Genomic DNA, 13935 nt, shown 5'->3' on the forward strand with positions numbered 1-13935 from the left:
GGAAAAGCAATTACTGAACCGTCTCTCCAGCCCCTTTATTTCTAGCAAATCTTTTTTTTCTTTTTCTTAGACAAACAAAAAACAATTTAATACCCGGGCAGTGGTGGCACATGTCTTGAATCACAGCACTTGGGAGGCAAGTGGGTTCAAGACCAGCCTAGTCTATACATTAAGTTCCAGGTCAGTGAAGGCTACACTGAGAAACCCGAAAAACGTGTGTGTGTGTGTATGCATATATATTTCATTTGTTAATTTATATTTATTGTATTTTACACATAGAAGTGTTTTGCCTGCATGTATGTATGTATACCACTTGCAAGCCTGTGCCCATGGAGGCTAGAAGAGGGTGTCAGATCTTAAGGAATTGTAATAGATTGATGTGATCGTGTGCTGGGAACCAATTCCAGGTCTTCTGCGAAAGCAACACATGCCCTTCGCTGCCAAGCCTAATGCAGTTTTAAGTTCCTGTAAAATTGAATAGGTAAAGATCTGCCAGCACACACAGTGTGACATCACTCTGGGTTCATTTTTGGTGACAGCCTGTAGTGTCAGGTCCTGGATGAGTGCACAGATCCACCATCAGAACGTGTCTCCATGGCTTCTGAAGTCTGTGTATGCCCCCGACTGTACCCAAAATTTTTTAGCATCTCTGTAATTTTTTTTAAAGATTTATTTATTTATTAAGCATCCAATGTACTGCTGGCAAGGAAGACACCAGGTCTCATTACAGATGGTTGTGAGCCACCATATGGTTGCTGGGAATTGAACTCGGGACCTCTGGAAGAGCAGCCAGCTCAATCCCCAGCAACACAAATTCCAGTTTGAACTCTTCTAGGAGGTCACATATGCCCCTTCGGTTGCTGCCTTCACTTGGTACTATGATTTATGTTTCTTCCATGTCTTTTTTTATTTATTCATTTGTTTTTCAAGGGTTTGTTTTTGTTTCATTTTGTGTGGGAGCACAGGCCTGGGAATGAAGAGTTTAAAATGATGAGCAGGTCAAATGACAACTTTAGCTTTGTTACTGTTTACAAAGTCACAAAGGATGCATACAAGCATCAATTCAATGAAGTGGTAATGAAAGCTGTGCACACATACACATGAAATAAATCTTTAAAAAAAAAAGCTATTACTGAGGCTGAGGCTGGGCACTGGTGATGCATTCCTCTAATCCCAGCAGAAACAAGTCAATCTCTAAATTCAAGGCCAGTCTGGTCTACAGAGTGAGTTCCAGGACAGTCAGAGCTACACAGAAAAACCCTGTCTCAAAAAACAAAACAACAGCTCCTTCTTCTGTTTTCTTCAGCGTGGCCGCGCTCTCTCTCTGGCTTTCTCTCTCTCTCTGGCTTTCTCTCTCTCTCTGGCTTTCTCTCTCTCTCTGGCTTTCTCTCTCTCTCTCTCTCTCTCTCTCTCTCTCTCTCTCTCTCTCTCTCTCTCTCTCTCCCCCCCCCTTTCTCCCCTTTTAATAAATGCTTTTATGGCTAAAAAAACAAAAAAACAAAAAAAACAAAACAACAGAAAAAGCTATTACCAATCTGTACCAATATACATGTTCAAATCCTTTGGCTTAGACACCTGTTTTGAAGTACTAGGAACGTGCCCTGCACAGTTGTCTGCAAAGCCCACTGATTGGCTGGAGATGGGGCTCAGCACACTCGAAGCTTGAGCCATCAAACCCAGCACACCCCATCCCCCAAAAGAGTTTCATGCAAAAGAAAGTTCAGGGTGTACCTGAGTGGAGGCAGGTGTCACACTGGGGCTGCAGTGGATTCTCCCCATTGCCAGTGTCAGAGTCTAGTGAATTAAAAGCATGTATACTTAATTGATGGAGGAATTACTTTCATTTAATAAAGAAACTGCCTTGGCCCATTTATAGGCCAGCCCTTAGGTGGGTGGAGTAAACAGACAGAATGCTGGGAGAAAGAAGCCGAGTGAGGAGTCGCCATGATTCTCCCACTCCAGACAGACGCAGGTTAAGATCTTTCCTGGTAAGCCAGCTCGTGGTACTAAACAGAATATTAGAAATGGGTTAGATCAATGTGTAAGAGCTAGCCAATAAGAGGCCGGAACTAATGGGCCAGGCAGTGATTAAAAGAATACAGTTTCCATGTAATTATTTCGGGGCATAAGCTAGCCATGTGGGCGGCCGGGTGCCGGGGACGCAGCCCCGCCGCTCGTATTACAACAGAGTGGCGCCCAAAGTGACTAAACTGTCTTTGGAATTTCCTGCTTCATGGAAGAGTCTGCTGGATACTATGGGCCTGTAGGCTGAAGATGGATGCCACAACGGTACAGAGAAACTTTGAGTGACTGTCCAGGCAATGAGATGTCTCTGTCATTTCTAGAGTTTTTGGATCTCTTGTTTGCTTAGGTAATATTATATCCTTCTGGAGTCTTTGATGGAGTTAAAAAATAGATAGTTATAGTTTTCCTTAGTTATGATAAAAGATAAAGTAGATATAAATATTGTAACTATAATTCTTGCTTGATAACCATTTTGTTATATGTAATTTTACTATGTTAAAGTTAAAACCTTTCTTTTTGTTTAAACAAAAAAAGGGGAAATGATGGAGGAATTACTTTCATTTAATAAAGAAACTGCCTTGGCCCATTTATAGGCCAGCCCTTAGGTGGGTGGAGTAAACAGACAGAATGCTGGGAGAAAGAAGCCGAGTGAGGAGTCGCCATGATTCTCCCACTCCAGACAGACGCAGGTTAAGATCTTTCCTGGTAAGCCAGCTCGTGGTACTAAACAGAATATTAGAAATGGGTTAGATCAATGTGTAAGAGCTAGCCAATAAGAGGCCGGAACTAATGGGCCAGGCAGTGATTAAAAGAATACAGTTTCCGTGTAATTATTTCGGGGCATAAGCTAGCCATGTGGGCGGCCGGGTGCCGGGGACGCAGCCCCGCCGCTCGTATTACAACACTTAATGCCTCCTGAGACATGTTTGCGTTCTCCTCAACTTGGGGCTTAATAATAGCATAATGAAAGAATGTAACGACTTCTTCCAATATTAAAACTTTCAATCTCGGGCTGGAGAAATGGCTCAGTGGTTAAGAGCATTGCCTGCTCTTCCAAAGGTCCTGAGTTCAATTCCCAGCAACCACATGGTGGCTCACAACCATCTGTAATGAGGTCTGGTGCCCTCTTCTGGCCTGCAGGCATACACACAGACAGAATATTGTATATATAATAAATAAATAAATATTTAAAAAAAAAACTTTCAATCTCTCTCTTTTTCCTAATGAGGTTGAGGTTGGGGACACACAGGGCATGGTGGCACATACTGATAACCCCAGCTGAAACAACAGGACAACAATTTCAAAAGACACTGACTCAGGCTGGGGATGTGGCTCAGTTCAGTTCCCAGCACTTGGGAGATAGAGGCAGAAGGATGATGCATTCAAGGTCTCCGGTTATAGTGAATCCGGGGCCAGTCTGAACTACCAGAGCCTGTTGGGGTGTAGGGGACGGGCGGGTTGGTATCTATGTTAATTCATTTTAAAGTTTACATTATTTATGTGTGAAGGTCAGAAGAACACTTGTAGGAGTATCTTCCTTCCACCGAGTAGGTCTCGGAGATCCAACTCAGGTCCTCAGGCTCGGCAGCAAGCGCTTTCGCCCGCTGAACCACCTTGCTGGACCCAGGAGCTATATCTTTGTGTCCTTTGTTGCTGGTGGAAACCTCACTGAGTCACTTGACCTGCTCATCCTTTTTAACCCTTCATTCCCACGAATCTCTGCAATTTTGTTTTTCGAGACAGGGTTTCTCTGTGTAGCTCCTGCTGTCCTGGAACTCACTTTGTAGACCAGGCTGGCCTGGAACTCACAAAGATCTGCCTGCCTCTGCCTCTCAAGTACTGATTTAGTGTGTGTGTGCCACCACCACCTGGCAACATTGCACATTTCTTTTTTTTTTTTTTAATTTTTTTATGGTTCATTTAACTTTATTTTATGTGCATTGGTGTGAAGGTGTCAGATCCCCTGGAACTGGATCTTCAGACAGTTGTGAGCTGCCATGTGGGTGCTGGGAATTGAACTCGGGTCCTCGGGAAGAACAGTCAGTTCTCTTAACCACTGAGCCACCTCTCCAGCCCCAACATTGCACATTTCTAAAGCAACCTTGAATTGCCCCTTCCCACATCACAATAGGTCCAGCTGCAGTCTCCACAGCATTCTGGAGCTGCCCCCACCCTTCCCCAGTCCCCATCCTCCCACCCATCCCCATGAGTAACCACAGACAGGGACTCGGCTTCCCTTCCTTGGGCACTCTGACTTCTGGAACACATTCCTGTCTCTTTGGCTCTCTGGTGCATTTTGTGGTGTGCCACCCAGACTGTCCCTCAAACTCAGTGTCTTGTGTGTTAAGACTGAGTGAATTTATCCTTGCCTGCCTCCCAGCTCCCCTGGTTACTCCATTGGAAGAGGCAACTTCCTTCCGTGGGCATAAGACTATAAAGATCTGGGCCTCCTGCTGCAGGATCTGGGGGTAGGAGATGGGGGTCCAGCTCTGAAGAGCCATCTAGCCCTGAGAGCTCCCTCCATGAATTGATGGAGAGGCCTTTGTCTGCCTTCGCTTGCCAATAGGTATGGATTGCCCAAGCAAACAAGACCCCCATACAAGTTCCCTCAGTGCTCACGTCTATCTCGGCATCTGCTTCTAGGCGAACGGGGCTTATTTCAGTCGGTGCTGCCTGTGAGCCAAGAACACAGGCTCTACAATGGGGTTTTGTAAGCAACTCAACCACTGACTAGCTGGCATCACTGCTAAAGGGAGCTCCCATAGCCCCAGGTAAACAGTAGGGGGTGCTTTGTTAAAACCAGTCCAATTGTCTTTGGCCGACTGATAGAAGGGAAGCCCTGGACCTTAAGAAATGTGGTGGACATGGTCCAAGACTGTGTGGAACTGAAGGACCGTTTCTTGGGGCATGTGGCAGAAAGACAAAGGGTCGCCATCAACTGAGAAATTAAGTGTACACTCTGTGAGTTCGAGGCCAGCCTGGTCTACAAAGGGAGTTCCAGGACAGGCTTCAAAGCTACAGAGAAACCCTGTCTCGAAAAACAAAAAAACATAAAAAAAAAAAGAAATTAAGTGTACAAAACAAAGGGCACTTGAAGAGACCTGTCCACAGCGTGGAAGAGGTGAGAAACAGGCCTTGGGACTGCATGAGTGTGACAGTCTGCACACGGGAGAAGCTAACACCTCAGTGGCCAGCTGCCCAGTCCATGCATCTGGACTTCTCAGCGTCCTAGCCTGGAGCTGCAGACTAAAGGGTTCCTGGAGAGCCACTGCTCTTCAGGCAATGTGGGAAGGCCAGAGCAGGTAGGTGCTGATGTCAGCAAAGCAGGAGGCTGGAGAAACAGGATAGGTGAACTCTATCCAGATGCAAAGGCAAAGAAATGGTGAAAGCTGACTACATAGTGAGACCCTGTCTCAAAAAATTCAAAAACGGGCTGGAGCAATCTTTCAGCAGTTAAGAGCTCTTCCAGAGGACCTGGGTTCAACTTGCAACATTCACATGGCAGCTCACCACTGTCTGTAACTCTAGTTCTAGGGTTTCTGAAACCTTCACACAAAATATACATGTGGGCAAAATATCAATGCACATAACAAAAATAAATTTTAAATAATTAAAAAACAAACAAAAACTTTCTCAGTGGGTTTCAGACATGAGGCCACCTGTCCCAAGCTTTTTCTTTTGGGCCACCAATCAGCTCCCAAATCATGACACAGAGACTTATTAGTTTTGAATGCTTAGCTTAGGCACATTTCTGGTTAGTGCTTTTATTTTTATTTTTTATTTTTGGATATTTATTTATTATGTATACAATATTCTGTCTGTGTGTATGCCTGCAGGCCAGAAGAGGGCACCAGACCCCATTACAGATGGTTGTGAGCCACCATGTGGTTGCTGGGAATTGAACTCAGCCATCTCTCCAGCCGCTGGTTAGCGCTTTTAACTTAACCTGTTTCTCCTTATCTACTTCCTGCCTCAGGACCTTTAACCTTCTCTTTGTACATCTTCCTTCACTACTCCTTGTGTCTGCTGGCTGTCAGCTGCTTGACTTTTTTTTTTTTTTTTTGGTTTTTCGAGACAGGGTTTCTCTGTGGCTTTGGAGCCTGTCCTGGAACTAGCTCTTGTAGACCAGGCTGGTCTCGAACTCACAGAGATCCGCCTACCTCTGCCTCCCAAGTGCTGGGATTAAAGGCGTGCGCCACCACCGCCCGGCAGCTGCTTGACTTCTTGCCCTGGACGTGTTCCTACTCCATTCTTCATTCTCTTGTTCTTTTTCCAGCCTAGATTTCTCCGCCTAGTTATTCTCTCTGCCTGCCAGCCCTTCCTATCCTTTCTCTGCTTAGCTATTTGGCCATCCAGCTCTTTATTAAACCAATCGGGTGCCTTAGGCAAGCAAGGCGAAACAGTAACACATCTTTACATAGTTAATGAATGCACCCTGGATAGATGTATGCCGCCTCTCTGTCTGGTTAAGCAAATATTCTACAACAGCCACCAATCTCTAAAGTGTTCGGCTTCACCTTCTTGGGTTGGGCATGGTGGCACGTGCTTATCATCACAGTACCTAGAAGGCTGAGGCAGGGGAATCATCATGAGTTCCAGGTTACCCTGAACTATGTGAATTCACGACCAGCCCAGGTTACACAGTTTTTTTTCTTTCTGATTGCTGGGATAGGATTTAATACAGGAAGAACACAATGTGACACCATGAACTGGTGGTCACTCTCTGGTTTTCAATGTCAGTCCTTTCCCCATATACATACACATCATGTTGGGTTTCTTTTTCAAAGATTTTGTTTTGTTTTGCTTTGCTTTGTTTTTTGTTTTTCAAGACAGGGTTTCTCTGTGTAGCTTTGGAGCCTGTCCTGGAACTCACTTTGTAGACCAGGCTGGCCTTGAACTCAGAGATCTGCCTGCCTCTGCCCCCCACCCCACCCCAGTGCTAGTATTAAAGGTGTACACCATGACCGCCCGGCTCAAAGATTTTATTTTTATGTGTACGTATGTTTGCCTTCATGTATGTTGTGTACCACAGGCGTGCCTGGTGTCTGCAGAGATTGGAAGAGGGCATCGGATCCCCTAAAACTGGAGTTTTGCATGGTTGGTCTCCCATGTGGGTGCTGGGAACCAAACCTGCGTCCTCTGCAAGAACAAGTGGTCTGGACTGCTGAGCCATCTCTGCAGCTTGCTTCCTTGAGTTCTATATTTATTTCCAAAGAAGAATGAAGAGGAGGAGCAGCCGCCTCTTCCAAGACACAAGTCAACCAGAAGTAATTGAAAGCAAGACATATGAGTGACACAGCCCAGTGTCTGCCATCGGCTGGATGGATGAGCAAAGTTCCCTACCATCTACTTTTTGGTCAATTCTCTAAATGACCTCTGCATGCTACTTTTTTCTTTTTTTTTTTTCTTATTCTTTTTTTTTTTTTTTTTTTTTTTTTTTTTTTTTTTTTTTTTTTTTTTTTTGGTTTTTCGAGATAGGGTTTCTCTGTGGCTTTGGAGCCTGTCCTGGAACTAGCTCTTGTAGACCAGGCTGGTCTCGAACTCACAGAGATCCGCCTACCTCTGCCTCCCAAGTGCTGGGATTAAAGGCGTGCGCCACCACCGCCCGGCTTCTTTTTTTTTTTTTAATTATTTATTATGTATACAATATTCTGTCTGTGTGTATGCCTGAAGGCCAGAAGAGGGCGCCAGACCTCTTTACAGATGGTTGTGAGCCACCATGTGGTTGCTGGGAATTGAACTCAGGACCTTTGGAAGAGCAGGCAATGCTCTTAACCACTGAGCCATCTCTCCAGCCCTTTCTTATTCTTTTTAAATATTTATTTATTTATTATGTATACAATATTCTGTCTATATGTATGCCTGCAGGCCAGAAGAGGGCACCAGACCTCATTACAGATGGTTGTGAGCCACCATGTGGTTGCTGGGAATTGAACTCAGGACCTTTGGAAGAGCAGGCGGTGCTCTTAACCTCTGAGCCATCTCTCCAGCTCTACTTTTTTTTCTTTTAGTTTTCCTTTTAGTTGGTAGGTTTGGCTGTTGTTGCAGTCTTTTTTTTTTTTTGGTTTTTCGAGACAGGGTTTCTCTGTGGTTTTGGAGCCTGTCCTGGAACTAGCTCTGTAGACCAGGCTGGTCTCGAACTCACAGAGATCCGCCTGCCTCTGCCTCCCAAGTGCTGGGATTAAAGGCGTGCGCCACCACCGCCCGGCTGTTGTTGCAGTCTTGTGTGTTCACATACTCTACACTAAGCTACAGTCGCAACCCTGTATATTGTTGTTCTTATTAAGTTGTGCCCAAAGCTACCTGGAAACCCTGTCTTGAAAAACAAACCAGAAGGAAAAAAAAAGTTGTGGCAAAATTGGTGGTTAGAGAGAGAGCTCATGTGTTGCTCTTGCAGGGGACCTGGGTTCAGCTCCCAGTACCCACCTCAGGTGGCTCACAACTGCCTATAACTCCAGTTCCAAGGGGATCCAGTACCCTCTGGCTTTTATACCTGCACCTACAAAATGCACATAAAAACTCATGAAGGTAAACCGGGCAGTAGTGGCGCACGCTTTTAATCCCAGCACTCGGGAGGCAGAGGCAGGCGGATCTCTGTGAGTTCGAGGCCAGCCTGGTCTACAAGAGCTAGTTCCAGGACAGGAACCAAAAACTACGGAGAAACCCTGTCTCGAAAAATAAAAAAAAATAAAAAAATAAAAAAACCTCATGAAGGTGCACACACATGCACATAAATAAAATTAAAAATAAAACTGGCTTGGGAGCCAGAGGCAGGCGGATCTCTGTGAGTTCGAGACCAGCCTGGTCTACAAGAGCTAGTTCCAGGACAGGCTCCAAAAACCACAGAGAAACCCTGTCTCGAAAAACCAAAAATAAATAAATAAATAAATCTGGGACTGGAGAGATGCCTCTGTGGTTAAGAGCACTGACTGCTCTTCCAGAAAACCCAGGTTCAGGTCCTGGCACCCACATGGCAGCTCACAACTGTCTGTAACTCCAGTATCTGACACCCTCACACAGATATACATACAGGCCAAACACCAATGAAATAATAATTAAAATCAATCAACCAATCAATCAATCTTAGCCAAGCATGGGGGGGACATGCCTCTAATCCCAGTACTTGCTAATCCCAGTACTTGGGAGGCAGAGGCAGGTGGATCTCCGTGAGTTTGAGGCCAGTCTTATCTACATAGTGAGTTTGAGGACAGCCAGGTCTAAGGAGTAAGATCCTGTCTCAAAAAACAGAAAAACAAACAAATAAACAAAACAAAAGATATGGAGCTGTGGGCTTAGGTGTGGCTCAGCTGAGCCCATAGTGAGCCTTTGGGTGGCCGCGGGTTCTAAATTTAGCATCCTTTTCCAATTCTCACCTTCATTTGGACTTTGTATATAGTATTCTTCCTGCAGGCCTCATTACAGATGGTTGTGAGCCACCATGTGGTTGCTGGGAATTGAACGCAAGACCTTTGGAAGAGCAGGCAATGCTCTTGCCCTCTGAGCCATCTCTCCAGCCCTCATTTGGACTTTGGACACCGTCTTCACAGCATGGAAGAAAATCTTCTGTTCCCATATGTTTAAGGCAGCGGCGTTACTTGCGAGCACAGAACCTGAGGAGGGGAAGGTGATATGGTAAACTGATTATGGTTTTAGCATTGAACTCCCTCAAGATCTGCAAGGATTTGAAGGAATTAATGACTCCAGAAAACACCAAGGAGCAAAACTCATCTTCCAGAAAGCGCAGTGAAGCAAGCAACAAAACAGGTTTTATTTATTTATGCGTGTCTTGGTGTGTGTGCCAGAGGACAGCTTGCAGGAGTTGGTTCCCTCTTTCCTCCGGGGGATAAACTCAGGTGACTGACGGTCTGACTTGTCAGAGGCCCCCTCCGGGCTGAGCTATCACACTGGCCTTTGAAACACATTTATGCTGGATGAAGTAACAGACTTCTTAAAACACACATCATGTCTGCTGCTGACAAAGGCTCTCTGTTCCAGGTCTCTGACGAATACTAAGCAGTTGCCCTCCTGATTTCTTCTCCCTTGATTCCTGTTGTCTCTAGACTGCTATTCAGAGTGTTCCCACTAAATGGAAAGACGACTGTGCTCACCACGTTTCTTTAGCTTTACATTTGTATGTATTTGTGTGTAGTGTGTGTGTGTATGTGTATGTGTGTGTGTGTGTGTGTGTGTGGTGGGGGGAGGGCGTTTTAACTACACGAATATCTGTGCATCACATTTGTGTCTGGTGCTGGAGGAGGCCAGAAGAGGGCATCAGATTCCCTGGAGACTGGGCTGCCTGATGGTTGTGAGCCACCATGTGTGTGCTGGGAGAACAGTCAGTGTTAGCTGAGCCATCTCTCCACCCTTCTCTTCACCTTTTACAACACAGGGCCAGCGAGACTGCATAGTGGGCAAAGCCTGAAAACTTGACTTTGATACCCAAGACCTAGATTGGAAAGTTGACCTCTGACCTTTGTGCACCAGTGCCTGCCCTACCCACCTCATTCCCATCCACCCCCCAGCAGTAACTACATAAGAATAATAGAGTGCAAATCTTAAAAGAAAGAGTAGTGTAGTTTTCGTGTGCCGTAAACCTGTAGAGAGGGGTGACAGAGTTTTATTAGTTCTTTCTCCAAAATTGAGATTATGGAGCTGGGCCTGGGGGCACACTAGGGAGCCAGAGGCAAGATGATCAGACATTGGAAGCTAAAGCAAAGAGGATTGCAGTGATTTCAAGACTAATCTGCTCTACAGAGGGAGGTACTGTTTAAAAAGAAAAAAAAAGGAGTGGGGCAGTATAAATGGAGACTGATCTTTCATTTCCCGGCCACCCAGACCTGGATAATCACATGGAAACTATATTAATTACAACATTGCTTGGCCTATTAGCTCAGGCTTCTTATCAACTAGCTCTTACATTGTAAATTAACCATTTCTATTAATCTGTGTATTGCCACGAGGCTGTGGCTTACTAGGTAAGGTTCTGTTCTGGCGTCTTTCTTCTTCAGCAGCTACATGGCGTCTCTCTGACTCTGTCTACTTTTTCTCTATATCTCTGGATTTCCTGCCTGGCTTTACTCTGCTAAGCCATGGCTGAAACAGCTCAGCAGTCAAGAGCACCTGCTTCTCTTCTGGAGTGCCTGAGTTCAGTCTCCAGGACCCACATGATGGAAGGAGAGAAAAGACTGTTGTCTGCTGCCCTCTACACACGTGCCATGGCATACTGGCACGCATACACTTGAGACAAATACACACATACATATAAACATACATATATACATACATACACACATACATGTGAGTGCGTTTCTATTTATTTGTTTGTTTGTTTGTTTGTTTGTTTATGGTTTTTCAAGACGGGGTTTCTTTGTATAGTCCTGGACCAGTCTGGCTTCAGAATCAGAGATCCACCTGTCTCTGCCTCCTGAGTGCTGGGATTAAAGGTGTGCACCACCACCACCTAGCAAACCATTTATGTTTATGTGAATGAGGGCTTTGCCTGCATGTGTCTTGGTGGACCGTGTGTGTGTGTGTGTGTGTGTGTGTAGCACACAAAGAAGCTAGAAGAGGGCACCAAATCCTCTGGAACTGGAGCTACAGAGTTGTTAGCCATTGTGTGGGGATGCTGAGAACTAAATCCTGATCCTCTGCAAGAGCAGCAAACACCCTTTAACTGCTAAGCCATCCATCCTGCCCCCAATAAATAAATGTAATTTTGAAAAGCTACTGGACAATGAGAAACAGAACACAGTGCTGCTCCCTCCATATCATGGACTCAGAGAGTGTTAGGGCCCCGGAGCAGCCCAGCTTTCCAAGTGCCTTAGTTAGGGTTTCTAGTTCTGTAACAAAACATGACCAAAAAGCAAACTGGGGAGGAAGGGGTTTATTTGGCTTATACTTCAGCATTGCTGTTCATCACTGAAGGAAGTCAGGACAGGAACTCAAACAGGACAGGAGCTGATGCACAGGCCATGGAGAAATGTTTTTCGTTGACTCGCATCCCCTGGCTTGCTCAGCCTGCATTAATTGCAGCACTAGGTGGGCAGAGGCAGGTGGATGCCTGTGAGTTAGGGAACAGCCTGGTCTACAGAGCGAGTTCCAGGACAGCCAAGGCTACATAATGAAACCCTGTCTTGAAAAATCTAAAATAAAATAAATCTTTTTTTTTTTTTTTTTTTTTTTTTTTTTTTTTTTTTGGTTTTTCGAGACAGGGTTTCTCTGTGGTTTTGGAGCCTGTCCTGGAACTAGCTCTTGTAGACCAGGCTGGTCTCGAACTCACAGAGATCTGCCTGCCTCTGCCTCCCAAGTGCTGGGATTAAAGGCGTGTGCCACCACCGCCCGACTAATAAAATAAATCTTAAAAAAAAAACACCTTTCTTTAATCCCAGCACTCCGGAGGCAGAGGCAGGAGGATCTCTGTATGTTCAAGGCCAGCCTGATCTATTATAGAGTGAGTTCCAGAACAGCTAGGGCTGTTACACAGAAAAAAACCTGTCTATAAAAAATTTTGAAAGAAAGAAAGAAAGAAAGAAAGAAAGAAAGAAAGAAAGAAAGAAAGAAAGAGAAAAGAAGTTCAAGGTTATCCTTGGCTATATGGGGAGCCAGCCTGGGCTACATGAGACACCGCTTCAGTCAATCAAGGCCCTGACTACAGGACTGTGGGATGCCAGGATTCTCCCTAACCTCCTATGTCCTTTTGCTGTACTTCCGCCTCAGGAGGTCACAGCAGCAGGACAATGTCCTCTTTGTTGGTCAGAGGTCCCATCCTTCCAATCAGCTATACCCTCTCTTCCCTCCTGGAGTGGTGGGTGACAGCAGGAGCCAGGACATAACTAGCTCTCTTTCCCTGCTTTTCACTCAGGTTGGGCCCAGCTCCAGCCCTTCCTCCCTCAGCTTCAGCCTCCCTGATCTCCTCCTGTGCAGCTCACTCCCTAAAGCAGACAGTGTACCAGGAGCTTGCTCCATCCCCAGGCTGGGGGAGGGGCAGGGCAGGGGAGGGAAGGCTTCCAAGTCTCAGGGGGAGCTTCTGAAGAAGCCCCTGGAAACCGACCTAGGGAGGGGGTGTAATTTTGCTCTTCTGAGGTACCCAAGACACTAGCTTCCTGTGGCATTTGTATGAGAACGTGCCAAAACTTTGAAAAATGAAAGCCTATAGAAGTCCTATACTTTTTCTCTAAGGCCGGTTAACGGATTCCTGTGGAATTCGGGGATGTCTGCAGTGCCCCTAACTCATCCCTTCCTTGGGATGAGCTCAGTTTTTCCTCCAGAGGGGCAGCCAAATGTTCCTGAAGGACAGCCTCTGTCTATGTCATTATCCACCGCATGGCTGCTGTTTGCCATGCGGTCCCAGCATGGCTGGGGGGGAGACAGGAGGGAGGCTCAAGTAACTGGGAGCAGAGCCCCAAACAGCCCGGGTCCCAGGGAGTTTGATTCCCACTCTGAGAGCAGCAGAGGCCCTGGTGACAAGTCCGTGTCAAAGACTTTGTACCAGGTGGGGCTGGTGGGGCTGGTGGGCCTAGAGCTCCGGCCCTAGGCTGGCTCCCTGTGCTTTGTGCATTTTCTAGGGAAAAAGACTATTTGCTACTGGGTTGTTTCCTGCTAAAAGGGCTGACATTGAGGGAGCGGCTCTGAGGAATCCCCGCGGCAGAAAGACATTGGGTGGACCTTCCCACTCACCCACCACCAGAGTGCTGAAACCAACAAATATTTCTGAACCACATTCCCCACCTGTTTTTACTTCTTCACTACGTCCCCCACCTTCTCCTTGCTGAGGGACAGCCCAACTGATGCAGTGTGGGGTGATGTCTGTCTGTCTGTTTGTCGTTACAGAATGTGTTTATAGTGAGGGACGGCCCAACTGATGCAGTGTGGGGTGATGTCTGTCTGTCTGTCGTTACAGAATGTGTTTAT

This window comes from Chionomys nivalis, chromosome 7 (genome assembly GCF_950005125.1).
Source record: "Chionomys nivalis chromosome 7, mChiNiv1.1, whole genome shotgun sequence".
Classification (NCBI taxonomy): Eukaryota; Metazoa; Chordata; class Mammalia; order Rodentia; family Cricetidae; genus Chionomys; species Chionomys nivalis.